Source organism: Lepisma saccharinum, chromosome 15 (genome assembly GCF_977018435.1).
Source record: "Lepisma saccharinum chromosome 15, izLepSacc3.1, whole genome shotgun sequence".
NCBI lineage: Eukaryota > Metazoa > Arthropoda > Insecta > Zygentoma > Lepismatidae > Lepisma > Lepisma saccharinum.
This window is the reverse complement of record NC_139243.1, coordinates 37,881,905-37,895,124: the sequence shown is the minus strand read 5'-3', so window position 1 is coordinate 37,895,124 and position 13,220 is coordinate 37,881,905. Positions and strand designations below refer to the sequence as shown.

The window sequence follows — 13,220 nt, the reverse complement described above, 5'->3', positions numbered from 1 at the left end:
ACCTCGTCACCTTAACTATGCTTTTTATTCGAATATACGTAGAACGAGCTTGCCATCCATGCCCAGGCCAGGATTGGAACCCTGATTAAAATATGATTAATAAATGTGTTCCGACTCCCATGTATTTCTCGTGCGGAATAAAAACTCTCGCGCTTCGAATTTTCGCTATGAGCCAATTATTTTAGCCTTATACGTTATTAGTTCTGAGATCACCATTCCCCAAAAAAGTGTTTATGCCAGAAAGGAATGTCGTAAATATTCGAAGAGCAAATAATGAATATGCACCAAATATAGGGATTGTAATGTTATCATTTTCTACCCATTCTCTTACAACCCAGATAATCTTACGAATACGCATTCGTTACTTCTGTTTACCCGCTACTGTCTACTACTGATTGTTGCCACATGCTGCAAATGTGTGTTGGGAAGAGGGAGGGGCAAAAGTTCGACACGGAAGCTTTCAATGGATGTCCAGTGGTTTATTAAATTGCATCAGTGTGCGCTTTCAGGTTTTGTGGTTCTTGAAACCGTGGTGAGGTAAAGGGACGTTTTTGCTTATTTAGGAATGAGAACTTAGTAGTTTTAAAATATGCGTTTTTCAACACTATTCATTTGTCGTGAAATTTTCGTTCTCGTAATAAACAGTTAACTATGGGCCGTTCTGTTTACACTACAGCAAACATGGTGGAACCATCTCCCGCTGTGCATCATTATGAGGCAACACTGAGTACTTAAAAAATACTCCCTCTGTCCCATAATTATAGTCCGGTATGCCAAAATGGTAACTTTTTATTTATGTTATTTTGGATGCTTGATCGGCCAATTTGTACTTATCCTTGAGTAATAACGTTGTATGACTCATTCCCGTGTTTCATTTTCTTCTTCTGTATACACAAATGTTACAGTTTGAATATCGGACAAGTATTTTGTGACAACAAACAAAAGTGTACCGGACAATAATTATGGCACAGAGGGAGTAATCCTTTCATAAGCACCCACATAAAAATCCAGCTGCGAGACCTCGTACTCTCTCGTTCGGCTACTCGCGCTTGGACTCCGAAGTCACCGCGTTTGAATCCAGAGAAAATTAAATCCGTTGACAACGAGCTTTAAAAATGGGTATAACCCTCTCATTCTTAACTTTATTCGCTGTCTTCATGCTCAACCAACCGGTAAGCCACAACTTGTCATAACTGGTAACTGGCTATTCGGTAAGCACATGCACAAGCATGCCACCTATTGCCAAGTAACTGTGTACGTCTCTTATTCTTTCTCTGCAGGAGGTAAACCGTAAAGCACCGACGTGTTTGTTATTTCACAAAACACCTGTGTAAACTTTTACGGGGAAACATGGTGTAAACAAATGGATGTTTCTGTTAAATCACACGCATCGCTGTCTTTCAAGATCAAAGCTCGGCTGCCAAATTACCAAGAGAAAGCGTGGAAGAATGGAGATCATCTGCCAGAAATCAGCGCCCAAAAATAAAACTCCCAGATCGCGTGAGCCAGATTGAAAGCTCTCAGTTACGCACCTGTGGTGCGGTGTACATCTTCACATATTTGCTAACCGACTGTATGATTACGAGGTTGAGCAGACAAAAAGGACAGCGATATCAAAAATCATGATGCATTGATCGATTGCTTTAGTTTACATTACTTCGCTTTTCTGCCACTTTTGGCTAATCACGAAGGTGAGCATGAGTGATGATGACATTGATGAAGGGACACCCACAAAAAAACACAACATGCCCAGGCAGGGATTCGAATTCGTGACCTGTGGCGAGCTGTGATAACCATTCCGCCAGAGATCGACTGATTTACATTATTTTACTTGGATTTTTGCCATTTTTGGCTATTCGCAAAGATATTCACTGATATGATGAAATTTGTGAACGACCCACGATCTAGCTCCTACAGCAAGATCCATACCCGGGCCGGGAGCCACGGATATATGTGCGTGTGTGGGGGAATTTGCTCTCTTTGAACTCCCACATTACATACTTAGTGTTAATCACAATACCGATTGGGGGCCAATTGTATCGCTAACTTAACTTTCCTTCCTATACAGGGTCTATAGAAAGTCCAGTAACTCAAAAATTTATTGTAAAAAAAAATATTAGCATTAGTATGTGACACAGCACATTACTTGAAAGAGTCAAGTCGTAAGTGGGTTTCCCCCTCCCCCCGTAGTTCCATTTCTCGCCGCTAGATGGTGGCAAATTCATGATGGTGCTTTCTGGAGCTGAATTTTTTTTTGCGTGCCACATTTTGATAAAACAAAGAGCGCTACAGATGCTCAACGGAAATTTAGGAGCAAATAGAGGAAAGAAGCTCCAGGTATATATCAGTTACCCTACATCACTTTTCTACCTCTTGCGATGAGGATAAATGATGGAAGTTATGAAATTGGTGATGGGCCAACCTTTTCTTTAAATATTCGGCGTAGGTTTGCGTCCTCATCCGTGTTCAGCTTTCGAATTTGGCTTGCTCTTTGGAAGCATTCATCCATGCCTTACCTACGATTCCAATCTGGGACGTCGGGGTTCCGAGATAGATTCTCTGATTACAAGGTGAAAGTGGGGAGGCTTTCCAACTAGTTAATGGCTACCAGATAGAGAGGTTGTATTCTGTGCGCTGCATTGCCCAGCTTTGTTCTGAATCGTAATTATCCTGTGAATAGGCAATGAGCGAATTATGCGTTTACATTGTACAGGCCTTCCACGATCTAGCTTCCACACCAACATACTCCCAAATTAGAGAACAAAGGTGTGAAAAAGAATTCGAAATTAAAGGTCGCAAGTTAAAAAATGTAACTGTAATTTGTAATTCGCTCGTCAATAGTTTTGGCGACTACGCAGTTCTGGCTCAGAAACGTTATGAAATATCTACACGTTTTGTTTGATCTTTTTTGAACTTGGGATATTTATTGAGTATTTTGTTTTTATTTGTTTGTCCACTTTATGTACACATAATTGAGTCTGGACTTACAGTTTAAAGTGGGATGCAAACCACTATGGGCTTCCACTGGGTATCAAACCCGGGACAACTACGAGGTTACAACTACGTCATCGAGAGGCTCTGGGATATTTATTGCTCTCACACTTAGGAATTACATTTCTTTAGTATTTACATTGTATTTTAATTATTTTGAACATTTCTGCCTGTTCAGCTTAATCAACGCGACGAGAACGACAGAGAATATGATGAAATGCAAAACAAAACAATAAATTATCAATTACTCTGTATTTGAACTGCTCGCTTCGAAACACCAATTGATATTAACAATGCCGCATTGGCGTAGTGTATCAGCAGGTTTTGCAAAGAAAACGTTCTTCAAAAATTTCACCCTTCAATACATGATTCATTGATTTGTTTCATTTTACTTCGCTTTTCTGTCACCGTTTGGCTAATCGCGAAGATGAGGATGAATGGTGATTAAATGAAATGAACGAAGGGACAATCAGAAACATTAGGGAATACAACACGGGCGAGGATTATACTGGTTGCGAATCCAGACGCCAGGGCCTCGCTAATCTGCAAAATGCAGTTCAGGGTCTACTACCTAGAACGGAGGTTGACCTTCAAAAAGGGTCCCCTTACACCCGACCCTTCAAGACATGTAACAAAGCACGATTGGAGGTTAATTTTCAATAAATTTAGACTTGCATTTGCATTTTGCATTTCCATTTGCACACCAGCCTCGGGGTGGGGGTGGGGGGGGGAGCCAACACTTTAAATCTGACCCTGGGAACCACTCAACACTTAAAATCATATCGGTATCATAGCATAACAGAAATAAGAAATCTAAAAGTAAGAGAAGTTCTAAATGGCAAAATTACTACACTACACATCGAGTAGGATGTATGTTCTATACACTTCAGCAAGTAAGTACTTTTTCCAACACTCAATCGCTTAAAAAACAGAAGCCAAGCCAATGCACTTTACGCTCAGTAAGCAGTTAGCAGATGTAAATTTCACCCATAATCTTAAAAGGTGAGACTAGACAGACAAGCGATTTCAAGTAAATGAATAAAGGAAGATACATATATTTATGACATTATTAAGCTGATCAGGGGACAATAACTAAGCAGCAACGACTGCACCAGTGGAGGGGCGAATGTGGTACTGTTCAGCACCCCGTCATCCAGAAAATATCCCCGTCCACCCTATTTTCCTTACCGAGAGTGCCCTAAAGGTTGAAAACTGCTGATGTTCCTCGAATATTTTCCCTGTAGGTAACATTTGAACTCCGTCCGAAGTTATTTTTGTCAAGAACAATCTTCAAATTTGGTCGTTTTGCATTGGCACGACGGATAACGCAGTCAGGGGATGGGTTTCAAATTTATCACGCCCTATTTACAATTTGCTTAACGAAATTTGTGGTTGATACGAAAATCAATATATTTATTGGAGATCCTGTCTCGATCTTCTAAATCTTTGGAATATGAAACTAGAAATTGTGTGATAATAAAAACACCATGCCAGATTTAAATGCTCGGCGGAAGATAAAGTTGTCTGGAACTTCTACCCGCCCCCCCCCCCAAAAAAAAACTTCAATGCGTCATTTTTTCCTCGACAAGCCAACATTGATTGAATTTGCAGCCACACTCCTTTCAATAAACCTGTCATCGGGCCCCAATTATAGTCAACGAAATGAAATTACAGGTATGGAGCAAGCAGTTTGGCCTGGCATTCACTTTCCAGGCCGTCTGACTGCCACGTGGGACACCCGGTTGGATGATCTCAGGTGAGGATCTTTCCAACTATGTCCGTCTACAAAGCGGCTCCGGGGTGTGATGAATAGGGACCTGAAGGCCGAGGGGGAGAGGGGGGGATGAGACAGAAGCCTGGTGCTGATCGCATCAGCTCCATTATAGTCGAGATCGGGATGGTTTTACCTTGACTTTCCAGGTGGGCATCTTTTGCCCTCTCATAGTCCTCTCGGACGCACATGGATTCCCAGTGACTATGCCAGAGAGGGCAGTGGCGGACGCACCCCTTACCACCCGTGACAAACAAGTAAAACTGCATAAATACATGCTCTTTTTCCCCATGTCACTTTATGGAATTCAAGAGCATATTAAACGTTAGTATCCCCACTTTCATTTTCCTTGCGTCGTTACAGATATTAAAAGTTGCAAGAGGGCGGTAAAATGATTCCCTGCCTTTACGCTAGCGAACAATACATTTCAAGGCCATGCGGTATATTGAAAGTTAATTTACTCTCTTTCCAATTAACGTTTTTTTTAAAAAAAAAATATGTTATATTATCTCACTCAAAAAGTTAGGAAAGGATTATGAATTAAATAATCGGTAATAATAAAAAGAATATTTGCCTGTGAACTTGCATTGCAATATGACTAAAGCATGTAAACAATACATCTAATAAGTTATTACTGGCAACATTTTGATGTCTTCAGACAGGAGTATAAACAGTCACTGTTAGAGATTTACACACAAATATAAACGGACATTTTCAGAACTTATACCTTCTCCTGAAAAACAATCTTGCATCCTGTATTGTCTTCTGATTTTTAGCATCACCTGGCTTGGGAGTCAAAAAATATATGTATAAATTTTTACATATATTTAATGATCCCGTAACAACGGCAATTTACTCTCGATTGTACAGTCCGATGTACAAATGCCCATTACTATTTTCATTAATTTCTCTCCTACATTCTACGCCAGGGGTCCCGGGATCGAATCCCTGCATGGGCATGAATGTTTGTGAGTATCCATTCATCAATTTCATCATATCACTACTCATCCCTATCTTCGTAAATTAGCCAGAAGTGGCACAAAAAGCGAAGTAAAATAAAGCAAATCAATAAACAATCTCTTACATCCTACGTGCTTTTAAGCGCCCTTTCTTTTTTAACGTATAATTTTGGAAGGGTTATCTGCAGTTTTTGTTCGGGTTGTTTCAAATCAGGGGTGAACCTATCATCGAGTAAAACACCGAGGCGTGGTGACGACCACTCTACCTGGTAAGACTTACGGATCCTATTCTACAACAGTAAACACAATATGTGCCCATCCACATGGCAGCAGCATGCGACGTGGTATGCCACAAAATTGCTAACAGCTGTCTCTAGAAATGAACAGGTTACAACAACGATAATTGAACATACTGCTTTTCAGCGCCGAATATGTGGTTTAAATGATACATTTTCCTCAAATGCCATTCTTACTCTAGTGGAAAATGATCGATACGCCGTACGTTCTGGGCTTTCGAGAAGGTAGCCCTTGCACTAAAGTATTCTGGATAAATGAAAATACTGGCTAGGTTACTTACTGGATAGTATACTCCCTGTGGCGGAAGAAAAAAGGCCCCTGAGCCCCACAGCTTGGCTGTTGAAGAAGAACGCTAGCACATAAAACGTTCGCCAAATGTATGGCGCCTGAGCCTGTCTAGTTCACTTGGCACCTTAGACTCCAACTTCCCACTGTGGCCGTGCAGCGCTGGGCGATGGAGCTATGCACCGCTTCGACGAAGGCACTTGGGTGACTTTGAGCCGAAAATTCACCGAACTGGTCCACGATATCTCGTGTGCAGTCACTGTGTCCCTCCTCCTGGACTGGTCTGGCGAGCAGTAGCACAAGGTTCGCCCCCCTCTCTTTCAAAGGGACAACTGTAACAATGGCTGACACTGGGGCCGTAAACACTGGATGAAAAACACAACACGCGCGGAGTGCAGCACCGGGCGGGCCCAATTTAGGCAAAAACAACCAAAGACTGCGGAATAGTGTTCAATTTTGTTGGCAATACGTGCCCTTCTACCGTTTTCCTGTTCAGCAAGGCTCCACACCGCGCAGATCGATGCGTCGCTGCAGTGAACCGACTGCCGTGACATCTTGTGGTAGTGCGGAGAACGACGGGCGATCGGCCATGCGCATTGGGGAACTACAGATACCAGAAAGAGGATTGGGACAGGGTGAAAAAAATTGCACTTCGGTAACCAAGAACAAACGCCACACCATTGTTTGTGTTCGACGCTTCAATTTCATCGACGCACTACGGTAACCGGGACCCGATACGAACTGCATTAACCACTGCAGAAGAAAAGGTGGTCACCACCTCTGATCAATGGAACAATGTAAACAACGGAGTCACAAATACGCATAAAATTATAAGCAATTACAGCCAGACTAATCCTCTTACTGAACATTAATCCGAAGGAGGGTCTACATAGGAGCGGGGCTATAACAGGCAAATTCAAGGGATCCTTATTAATAATATTATAAATAGTACACTAGTTATGTTCTGTAGTATGGGTCCCTGATAAAGAAAATGAAAATAAAATGCTTCTGCATATTTTTTAATAGCGCAATCTTCCCAACAAATTGGTCTCTCGGATGGCGTAATCGAGCCGAACGAAATGCAAAGGGTAAATTATTTATAGTAGTAGAATGTATTTTAAAGAGAGGACAAAATGCCTATACAAGTGTTCTTTGAACCTTTGTTTGTGAATCTAATTATTAGGAAAAATGGCACACAGTTATTGTACGTTTTTAGATAGTGTTTCACATTTATTTACAAATGTTTGTTCACGAACTACGGAAAAACACTAACCAGACCCAGCGTGGCAGGAGGGTCTATATATAACATATGAAAAATATCGGGGATTTTAGTTACTCAATTTCATATAAACTGGCAATTAATTGTACAGAGCCTCGGAGGGACTTTCCGAGTTGCCCCTCCCTAAGACCGCCTCTGCTCGGAAGGGATAATGCAGGCAGAGCAGGCATATATATATAGTAAAGGCACCACCCATGATTTGGCATCACAGATCAAGTGGAAAACTACCATCACATAACTGCATGTCATTCGACGCTGGGTGGGCGCCGGGGCCGCTTCCAACGTTAGAAAAGTTCCAGAATTTAAACCGGCCGGGGATCGAACCCGGGACTTTTAGCATGGTAGTCAGACGTGTTACCGACTGAGCCACCGCGGCCATTTCACTTGTGCTTGCTTCCCTTTTTTGTAGAAACCATATCTGCTATTTGTTGATCTGCTCTGTAGCATTGCAGACAACGTATTGCTGCCAATGAACATTAAGGTATGTGACACACAAAAAAGTTCACACTTGCTCTTATTAGTGTTCCCATTCAGGGTGGCCACTCCAGAACCATGATAAAATTCAAGTATAATTCCCGGTTTTCAAGGTGAATTTTCCAAATTCAATCTCGCCTCTCACCACCAACACTCGTACACACACAAATATATTATATTATATACAAGTATATTAACAATACAAATGTTCCAATTCCAATGTATCAAACATTTCTAATCCAATACAATTAAATGGTATACAGAGCGTAAGTTTAAAATATTGACTTTAAGATTCGGAGTTTACCGAAATATATCTACGAGTACAAGTCACAAATGTTACGGGATTTACTAGTCTACTAAATATTGTTAATTGTATAAGAATATCTAACTCAAATTTAACTCATGAACTTCAAGATATCTTATCTTCCAATAACCATAATCTTCCATCTGCCACACAGACTGTTCTGCAAAGGACACTAACAAAGTAAATGGACTTTGCTATTTTCCACGCAGCTTTCTTTCCCTTTTTCCATAAAAATAAAAGCTAAACTGTGTGCCTCAGGGCATTCATAAATATGTATATTAAATTCAATGGGATCTGGATTATTAAAAGTTGCAATTTTTCACATCTACGGAGAAAAATTCACGTAGAATGCACGCATAATTCCCGGAATTCCCGGTGAGTAGCCACCTTGCCATTATTAACGTTCAAAGAGTGTAAACACTATTTTGAGACACTTTGTACTTATATCTACTATTAGATGTACACGAGAGTAGGTTAGGAAGGTCAGGTTTGGTGCATTTATCTCGAAGCTGCTGTAGCTGTCGCTAGCCGTTCGTGCAGGGAGCAACCGCACTTCCCACATAGAAGAGTGATAGGTTCTTGGTAGTACCACAAAAAAGTAGTTTCAAAGTGAAATTTTGCAATTCTCTTAGAGCTAATATCCACAGCGGAGTTTAATTCACTCTTTTTTTCACTAACTAACTCTCTAGCCTTCTTAAACCCTAAGGTTTATGGCTGCAGCAACTCAAGCCTTCCATCTGTCCCTATCCTGAGGGCCTCCCCGATGGCGCAGTGGTAGCGTTGTCGCCTTGTAATCAAGGGGACCCCGGGTTCGATTCCCGGTGGAGGCACATAGTGGTTCGGATCCCACTTTAAACTGTACGTCCAGTCCCGATTAGCCTTACTGTGCATAAAGTGGACTTAAAACACCAAATCAGTCCAATGTCCCTATCCTGGGCAAGATCAGTACAATCCATCCTTACAGATTTCCTTTAGGTCCATCTCAATATTAACTTTTTCCTAAAGAAACAAATATATTTTTATTGTCTGATTCATTGCGTGCGTCGTCTTTAGTGGGAGTGCACTGTTGCTAGTTACCAATGATTTCACTAGATTTTGTTAAGTAACGACATGTTCGCCGCATGTAAACATGCGTTTCGAAAACCACCAGAAGTGTACTTAGGCCTATGTGGTTATTTTGGTTGCATCCGAACTGGGAGTTTATTCGAGTTCAGACAATAGGAAATTGATGCTGTGGGCACTGCGTAATAATGGGTTGCGTATGAAACATGCGACGTGAAGAAGCGAACAGAATCGCCCACGGTGCTGAAAAACAAAACACGACGCTTCCTCACCTCTGGAGGACGATCAAGCAGATTGCTGCAGTTTCTGCGCCAGCCTCGAGAGAGACATCGTTGAAACCAGAAGAATGCAATCAAACAATGATCACGTGATTCGGCAGCAGAAGCTCCGAGCTTTGCGAAGGCGACTCCCGTGTCTCGCACTGAACGTTATGGAAGAAAACGCCGATGTTTCCCTTCCCTTTGGCGGGCGAAGAATCCGGTTGCCATGGAGACGAAGCTCCAGTGTATTCCCGCTACTTCGTATTTTGTTCATCCGTACAACGCGAACTTTGCTCCGCATGAACCTCCCATTCTTCCGCGATCTTTACACCGTTCACCGAGCAATGTACACAACATTTATCGCCGTACGTCTTCACTACGCGGTCAGCACTAGGTGCGTCATTTCATACTTCTGGCTGAAAATACTTGTGAAAATTCTCAGCATGTAGGCGTGGGTGTATGAATTTCCAGCGCTGAAATAATAACGCAGCAGAATAAAGGTCAACAGCGGAAAAACGACGAGTGGCTGTAGATTAAATGGTCTCCCGCCTACAACATGGTCAGCTCTCACGATACTCAAACAGTAAAGTGGGAACGAAATGACGATTCACGTACGCACAAAAATGGCAAAATATGCACCAAAATTTCTCCAAATATCACATCCCATACGAAAACAGGAAAAAAAGCAATACAATAGAACATAATCGATATTCAAGTAAAGGTGACGGATGCTATAACAGGTTTCCCACTCATTTTGCAAAACAAAATTTCCTGATTTTTTCAGGTACACCCAACGGCAAAAGAAACAGTACGTGAATTGACCAGGATCATTATCGTCGATCCGTTTTACACAATGTGATGATATTGAATTGAAATAACGATAATATGCAGAGGATAACACCTGCTCCGAATCTACAGATTTTTTTCATTAAAAATGTAGAGAATGCAGAATAAAAAAGTAATGAAAATATCGATGAACAATTTCTCTACTGTTATCTTTGCCGTTGACTGTAATAGACATACTCAAGAAGCTTTGAATTTGCATGTTAATCAAACTATTCAATATTGTTGAACATTGATTGATTTGTGAACAAATAGGCTAATCGAGATTGGACCTACAGTTTAAATGGAATTCGAACCACTATGTGCCTCCGACGGGTATCGTACCAGGAACCCCTTGATTACAAGGCGATGACGTTACCACTACGCCATCGGGGAGGCCCATATTGTTGTACATAAATGACGAAATTAAAGATTAATAAGAATTGCTGTAATATTCCCAAAAAGAGCCCGTTGAGGAAGAAGTTAAATGTTTGCTCAGTTTCCAATCCTGACAAGAAACAAATAATTCCCTGACTTTTTCTTCACCAGCGGAAACATTGTACGAATTAATATCACTAATAGAAAAGAGAGACTATCAATAAGATTCCCAGACAGTGTAAGGAAACCATCTTGGTTATTTGAAGAAAAGGGTTCTAGAACAACTGTTTGATATTTCCACTTAATTTTTAACAACAATTAAATGCAATCATGATTTAAACAATCCTCCCTTTATTTTTTGCATTTGTTCCTTTATATTGAATTTACGACAAATAACGACAGTAGAGATGAAATGCTTCCGTAGAATAGTTGGTAAAACAAGAAGAGACGTAATCAGAGAATCAGGGAAGAATTAAATCAGAAGCCAATAGAAGATAAACTGACACAAAGACAATTAAAATGGTTTGGGCATGTGGTAAGAATGGACGAAGATAGAAAAGCAAAACAATTTATGGAAGCTAGACCAGAGGGAAGGAGAACAAGAGGTAGACCCCGGAAGACATTCGAAAAAGGAACAGAAGAAATAGGACAACAGAAAGGAATAAGAGAAATGACAAAGGAACTGGAGAGATGGAAGGAGTGGACAGAGGCAACCTAGACGCTAAGAGGCAAAAGGGGAAAGAGGAAGAAGAAGAGAAGATATTAAATTTACTTATTTCTGACTTTTAGGCTAATCGTGACGTTGACGATAGATGATGATTTCATGAAATAGATGAAAAGATGAATTTGAATCTAGAACCTTCAGTGCACGATTGTGAGTCTAGGAGGCAACATACTATGCCTTCGAAGCTGGTTATGTGAATTCTGATTCTTCTTCTTATTATTTGGCGCTAGAACTCTTTATGAGTTTTGGCCTGCTCAACCTGGGCATCCTTCTTCCAATTTGAGATCTTCATTATTCTAATATCGTTTTTAACATCATCTTCCCATCTAACTTTAGGTCTACCTACTGGCCTCTTGACAAATGGTTTCCATTTATATATCTTTTTGACTGTTCTCTCATCAGACAATCATTCAATATGACCTAACCAGCTTAATCTTTGGGCTTTTATGAATCGAATTATATTCTTATGCTTAATCAACTGGTCTAACTCGTCATTTGTTTTTATTCTCCAAGAGCCATCGCTCAATTTGGAGGGGCCAAATATTTTTCTTAATATTCTCCTTTCTGATTATATAATATTAATTAATTAATAATTATTAAACGTCATTCAGCTTATTTTCGACGGTGGGTATGAATGCCAATTGGACTAAAGAACACAGTCATCGTCTGAAATGGGACCCTAACCCTTGACAGATGCATTAGTATCAGTTAGTATATCTCTGTGTCCGATGGAATTCCAACTCTCTTCTCCTTTTTCGATTACAACAAGATTACGCAGTCTCGTCTTCGAACCAGGTTCTTTTTTCTTAGCATTCACGAGGTGTACAATGCAGAATTATGCACCTCTCCCTGCGCTGTTCTCTCCTTTGTAAGATCCGCATTTTCTTAGAAGCAAACCTGAGGCACCAGAAAGCGCATTTATTATGCAGCGGATGCGGTTTTACAGGAGCAGCTGAGGAAGATTTCTGGAACCGCAGCAGAACAACTGCGAATAATTCATCCCCGACTCCTCCCCTTCTTACCGTCCTACCTGATGCAATTAGAGGAAGATTCGCAACGCAGGGCGACGGTGGCCTTCCTTAATGAAACAACAATGACGCATTGGGGGGCTTCTGCGAGGCATTTTAATACACGATATTTTGCAGCGCCGCTGTTCTCTATACTTCCTTTCAAGATCTGAGGCGGTTCCAGTTCTCTCAGTTACAACATCTCCCTACTATACTCTGTCTCAGGTATGTCTGGAGCAAGACCGCGCATAGCGGCAGGGAAGGGGTGGGAAATCGAGTGGGCAGAGCGAAGCAGTACGCGCTGCTGCGAAGACTGGTAACTGAAGTCGCTTCGCCCCTCCCTCCACGCAATCCCATTTCGTCTCGCGTGTTCATTGGTGGAGCCGTCTCGCGTCACTACTTGCGCAGAGACTTGTCTTCGTTTGCTTCCTCCAGAGATAGCCGGGACAGAGTATAGGCAAACTGGAAACAAGGTGACTGCACTGAAAGCTTCCGAGATCTAAGCAAACATCACACGACAAGACGCAATTGATGGTTTTTATTCATTGAAACATAGATGTTTTTACTTTGCTGCCTACAGTGTAAATAAAGTGTGGCGCATTGCAAC

General features: G+C 41.3%; 1 protein-coding gene across 22 annotated transcripts in view; it reads right to left on the bottom strand.

Moving 5' to 3' along the window:
• The window catches only part of Rbfox1 (RNA-binding Fox protein 1), an 886,300-nt gene that overhangs the window by 155,355 nt on the left and 717,725 nt on the right, over positions 1 to 13,220 (bottom strand). Inside the window, exon 1 of one of the 22 annotated variants that reach the window (XM_083136874.1) lies at positions 6,299 to 6,831. The exons of the other annotated variants lie outside the window; for them this stretch is intronic. The gene's annotated coding sequence lies outside the window, so the exon portion shown is untranslated. Of the gene's footprint in view, positions 1 to 6,298; positions 6,832 to 13,220 lie in introns of those variants that run through there. 22 annotated transcript variants of the gene reach the window in all.